Genomic DNA, 6,477 nt, shown 5'->3' on the forward strand with positions numbered 1-6,477 from the left:
AGTCAGTTCTTACTCAAAGCCCCCTGATGTACAACAGAGCAAAATGACTTAGTTCTGTAATACCTTCGCCTTTGCGACTATATTGGGGAACCTAGTGTTTGAGTTCTGTCATTCCATCATGCTGAGATTTTTTACTGATCATTTCCCTAACAAATATGATGTGGTAAGATTCAAATAATTTAACCATCATTTCCCTACCCTAATGTCCATTTTAAGTATAAAAAATGACATATGAAAAGTAATTTATTATTTAGTACAGTTAATGCTTAAATAAGAACAATATAAGAGGCATACAAAACAAAATTATAAGAACGTTTTAAAATATTAATGAAAGGTATTTAATAATATCTGGGGGAAAACAGTAAACCTATTAAGATATTTCCATATTGCTTCTTCACCGGTGCCCTCTTTTGCAATATGACTTGCTTTTATCTGAGCATCATCGCTGCGTGATCTATCTTTAGTCTTTTCACTATAGGAGAGGGCTCCCCACTCTTTAGAAGCAGGCTGATTAGAAGAAAATCATTGTGTCTGACATAGCAGAAACAGTAAGGCGACTTCTCTTCTCTGAACCTATTACATTCATCTTTGAAAAACACCTTTCTACTTCTTCTGAACTTACAGGAGCAGCTCTGACACTATGTTCAGCTCTTTGAATGCTTTCAAGAATAACATAATTCACTCTTACTAGCTCATGGTGATTTGAGGAAGAGCACAAAGTGAAAATGAACGACAGTGTGTCACTCTGGCTGTGTGGCACGGTTCTCTGTTTGTTCACTGAAGTAACAAGGGAATAAAAATATTGTGCTTGATCAGAAATATAATGAGTTTTATAAAATAAATAAATATGCATTACAAAGATAATTCTTACTAAATGTTATATGTATGGTAAAATGAACTTTACTATGGGTATTTAAAATATGCTGGTGTGAAGGTGAGCCTTTTAAAAAAAGTAAGGAATGAAAATATGTGATTGCTACGCTGGGTGGCTGCCTTTCTCCAGGGACTGATTCCACTAATGAGCGAATGGCATGTCCAAAAATATCTGATAGGAAGTCTCCCCAACCTCACATCCGAGGAATAGTGTGACTGTGCTTCTTCTAAGACAGAGCTGTTCACTCTTCTGGCAATCCATGTCATAGTCAGTATTCTTTGTCTACAGCACTGGTCAAAGGCATTCATTACTATCGGGTCTGCATTATTCATTGTCCAATTCTCATGTGCATGTGAGACGACTGAAAACAGCAGGGCACAGGTGACGTGAACCTCAGTCTTCAGAGTGGTATCTCTACTTTTCAACACTTTATAAAGCTCTCTTGCAGTAGATTTACCCAACACAACATATTGTTTAATTCCTGACTTACTTCCAGCGCCTTGATGGAAGATTCAAGTAAAATAATTCCCTGACAACCTCAACATTTTGTCCGTTTATTGTCATTTTATTTAGTGTGTCTGTTGTGAAGGATTTTTGTTTTCTTTATTTTGACACGTGATCCACACCAGACCTGTTGCCCTTGATCATCAGTAAGTACTGCAGATACTCTTGACCTTCAGCTAGCATCGCTGTCTCATCTGCACATCACAGAGACTTACTGTTATCCTGATGGCACATTGTTCATATAGCCCATAGTGTCAGCTAATTTACTCAGTATAATATTATGAAAGTATTATGCATATCTTTGCAAATTTTAAACCAGGCAATTGCTCCTTGGTTAGTTGCAACTACTGTCCCTTGATTTTATACACACACACACACACACACACACATATATGTATTTACATATATACACATATACACATATATGTATAAATATTGATTCATATATGTACACATCTGTGTATATGTGTGTATATGTGTGTATGCATCATGTATATATGTATATATATCATGAGAACAATTTAAAATTTTTTCCTTTTAATTTTTCCCACTGTGCCACCACTTCAGCGCCTAAAACCCATGGAGTAATGCCAGTCATGGTTTGGGGTGACAGTTTGCTCTGCCATGGGACACTCTGAGAGGCCCATGGGGTCGGACCTGCCATAAATCCAAACCCGTGCACACAGTCACATTTTCTAGAACTCCCATCATTCACAGTGTTACCCATAACCGGTTATGAACCACACAGGCAAATGTCTTTGCATAGTCATAAGTCAGTAAAAACTTTCTATTTATCTTTGACATTCTTAGTTAATGTGTACATTTGAATATAGTCATAGTAAGCAGGCTTCCCTATAAGCAGGTGAATATCATTCTATCATTGACTTGTACTTCAGATACGATCTTGAAGTGTTCTTTTTAATGATACATGTGAGAGCATTGGCCTTCGACTAGCCATTGCCAACACAGTAGCCCACATAACTGATGGATGCAGAACAGCCAATGTCAGATGATTTCAGCTCACTGACGCCCAGGATAGCAATTATTGTGTGCTCCGTTTAGTTTTTGTAACTTCTAAGTTTCCTAAATTCATATTTGATAATTCTATGTTCTGATTATTAATGGCTTCTTGCCGCTGTTTCTTCTCATTTTTGAGTTTTGCTCCATCAGGTAATGAAGATTCCAGAAGCTTTGCTCCAGCCACGTGGAGTCATTGAAGTTGACTCTACGTTGCAGAAGTAGCTGATCCCCAATCCTATTTGGACTGGCTTTGACCCAGGAGGGCTCGGCTCATCTTCTAGCACTATCTCAGATAGTGTTCTTCTGCTACTCAACCCTTCTTCCTGCTCTCTCTTACTGTGGAAATTCCACGAACACCCAACCTGGGTGACCCTTCTGCTTTGGAAATACCGGTGGCATCATTTCCCGCAGCAAAGCAGCACCCACGCCACCACAGTAGGGAAAATTGACAGATGAGCAGTAAAAATAAAGTTGAAAACACAGTTCAGAATCACCAATAATCAAGTTGGCCAGAGAAGACAAGTGTTGCTATACCTTCTCTTCTGCGCATCCATGACAAGAAGACCAATCAAAAAGTATAAAAGTGTGAAAAGTCTATAACTTTATAAACTTTCATATAACTATGTATGTAACTACAAACTATGATACATAACTATGATAAAGAACCACAACGCCTAGGTCAGTGTGTTGAATGATGGTGGCTTGTGTGTTGCTGAGATTCTGGCAGCTATGTTACTGGTACTCCAAATGCCAGCAAGATCACCCAAAATGAACTGGTTTCACCGGTGCTTCCAGGCTAGGAACAGACAATGAAGAATCAACTGTCCACTATGAGGAATTATCCAATGAAAACCTTTTGTATAGTATCAAATATTGTCACCGACTGAAGGCCTAACAATTGGATGCAGAGCATTATCAGATGGACCCCATAGGTCAGAGGGAATTATGCAGGGAAAACCTGAGAGACCGAATTGAAACATTGTCAGGTGCTGAAAACCTCCTAAGAGGAGCAGAAAACTGTCATAGATCATGTTGGTCAATGAGCCCCTCAGGTCAGAAGGTGCTCAAAATATGACTGAAGGAGAGCTGCTTCTCAGAGTGGAGGTGACCGTTATGACATGGATGGAGAAATTCTGTGGGAGTAAGGTTTTCAGGACTGTGATGGCTTCTGGAGCACAGTCAACATGAGAAGAAACAGCTGCACACATCAATCAGTAATTGGTGGTTGGACTGTTTGAAGTTTAAGTCTAGGAAATTCGACAGTCAAAATTCAACACATAAAGACCAACATTCTAGGCATTTTAGTGAGGTGATATGGATTGCTACTGACAGTTTTGAATCAGAAATCATATGATTTACTATGCTGGGAATGACACATTCAAGAGAAATGGTGTTCCATTCATCAACAAACAGGATATTTCAAGGTCTATCTCAAAGAAAAAGTCTGTCTATTATATGATTATATCTATCTGCGTTCAAGGAAATCCAATGAATAAAACTAGTCTTCAATTTTATGCACCAACCACTAATGTTAGTGATGAAGAAATTGAAGAATTTCAATTCTACCAATATCTTCAGTCTGAAATTGATCAAATATGCACTCAAGATCTGATAATTATTGATAATTGGAATGCAAATGGGGGAAACAAAGAGGAAAGAAAAACCGAAAACAAGGTCTTGGTGATAGATACAAACATGGAGATTACATGATAGAACCATTTGTTCTTAAAAAAAATACCTTTTTTCAACAACACAAAAGGCATCTAAGAACATAGATGTCTGCAGATGAAATACACAGGAATCAAATGGACTATCTGTAAGAGCCATGACAGAAAAACTCAATCTCAGCAGGCTGTGGAAGAGAGCACTAACATCATTTGTAAGTTCAGACAGGAGCTGAGGAAAAGGAAAGTCCATTAGAGTCAAAATATGACCTTGAGACTATCCCACTTGAATTTCAAAAAATCTAGAAAATAGATTTGCTGCACTAAACACTCATGACAGAAGACTTGGACTGTGGGAAGACATCAAGAACATCATTCATGAATTTAAAAGGTAGGAAAGAAAGCAAAGATCAAAGAATATATTAGAAGAGACTCTGCTACATGTTTTTAATAATAGAGTAGGTGAGACACATGGAAACGGTGATGACATCAAAGTGGTAAAGAGAAAATTTGAAAAGGTAGCTCAAAATGACCAAGTCAAATATTGCAATGAAATGTACAAGTTAGCAAACCAAAAATGCTAAACATATTCTTAAGCTAAAAGAACTGAAGAAAACTTCAAGCTTTGTATTGTAATATTGAAAGATTATATGGAAAAAAATACTGAATGATCCAGGATGGGCCAAAGAACATGGAACAAATAGAACTGCATCACTGTACTGAAAAGATTTAGTGGAAATTCCACCATTTCAGGACATAGCATATGAAAAAAATCAATTATATTGAAGGATGACGTCTAAGGTACACTAAAAGAATTAACCAAAAACAAGGCTTCAGGAATTGATGAAATACCAACTGAAATGTTTCAACAAGCTGATGAAGTACTAGAAGCACTAGCTCGTCTATGCCAGAAAACTTGGAAGACAGCTACTTGGCCAACTGACTAGAAGGGATTCATATTTGTACTCATTCCCCCCAAAAGGGAACCCAACAAAAAGTTCAAATTATAGAGCAATACCACTCATATTACATGCAAGTAAAATGTTGCTGAAGATCATCCAACAAAAGTCCCAGCAGTTATTGACAGAGAAATATGCTGAAGAGGACTTAGAACAAAGGGCATCACTTCTGATGTCAGATGGATCATCTGTTTAATTGGCTATGCAAAGGCATTCAACTGTGTGGATCATAACACTCTATGATAGCCTGGCGAAGAATGGGAATTCCAGAACACTTCACTGTCTTCATGCAGAACTTGTACACGGATCAAGACGCAGGTATTACAAACTGGACAAAGAAATATTGCAAAATTTTAAATCAGGAAAGGTGTGTATCAGGGTTAAATCCTCTCACCTTACTTATTCAATCTGTATGCTGAGCAACTCATCAGAGAAGCTGGATTGTATGAAGAAGAATGTGGCATTATGACTGGAGGAAGGCTTATTAACCGTCTGCAATGTGCAGATGACACAGTATTGTTTATAGAGAGTGAGAAAGACTTGGAAAAACTTGCCAATGAAGATCAAAGATTTCAGCCTTCAATATGGATTACAATGCAGTGAAAAGGAAAACATAACCTTTACAATTAGACCAATAGGCAGAATCATAAGTGGAGAAAAAATTGAAGTTGTAAAGGATTTTATCTTGCTTCTACCCACAATCAATGCTCATGGAAGCAGCAATCAAGAGATCAAAGGACACACTGTGTTTGGAACATCTGCTGCAGGAGACCATTTTGAAATGTTGAAAAGCAAGGATGTTATCTTGAGGAATAAGATGCCCCTTATTTAAGTCATGATATTTTCAGTCACCTTATATACATGTGAAAATTGAGCGTCAAATACAGAAGAGGATTCGATTCATTAGAGTTGTGTTGATGAAGAATATTGAAAGTAACTTGAACTGTCAAAAGAAAACACAAATTTGTCTTGTTAGAAGTATAGTCAAAATACTCCTTAGAAGTTGGGATGTCTTGTGTACTTTGGACATAGAAGCAGGAGAGCTCACTTCTTGGTAAGTAAAGTAGAATTTCAGTAAAAAAATAAATTAAAAATAAAATTAGGGTGGGGGGGGGAATAAAATTAAGACCCTCTTTGCATAGACAGAGTGGTAGCAACAATGGGGTCAAGCATAACATTGTTTAAAAATATTTACTATGAATTAGGTGAGGGTTTACAGAGCAGTTCATTTTTATATTCATCAAATTGTCAAGCCTCACAATCGCTTGCCCAATTACCATAAAATGTTGGCTCATCTACCTCTTGTAGGATATCTCTAACCATTTGAGAAAGGGAAGCTCACGTTCCTTAGCAATGGGAAGGATACAAAGGCAGGTGTATCATGAGAGAAGAATCCGTAATATCCCCACTTACTTTTTGGAGAACTAAGGGTACGAGTGAAAGTGGTCATCAACAA

The 6,477-nt window shown here is 37.5% G+C and overlaps 1 non-coding gene across 1 annotated transcript; it reads right to left on the minus strand.

Annotated features, from left to right (window-relative positions):
• Positions 1 to 1,926: 1,926 nt before the first annotated feature.
• LOC142455859 (small nucleolar RNA SNORA42/SNORA80 family) lies at positions 1,927 to 2,058 on the minus strand. Its single transcript, XR_012785973.1, has one exon. It is a non-coding gene; the product is annotated as a small nucleolar RNA SNORA42/SNORA80 family (small nucleolar RNA).
• Between the last annotated feature and the right edge of the window lie 4,419 nt (positions 2,059 to 6,477).

Source organism: Tenrec ecaudatus, chromosome 8 (genome assembly GCF_050624435.1).
Source record: "Tenrec ecaudatus isolate mTenEca1 chromosome 8, mTenEca1.hap1, whole genome shotgun sequence".
Lineage (NCBI taxonomy): Eukaryota > Metazoa > Chordata > Mammalia > Afrosoricida > Tenrecidae > Tenrec > Tenrec ecaudatus.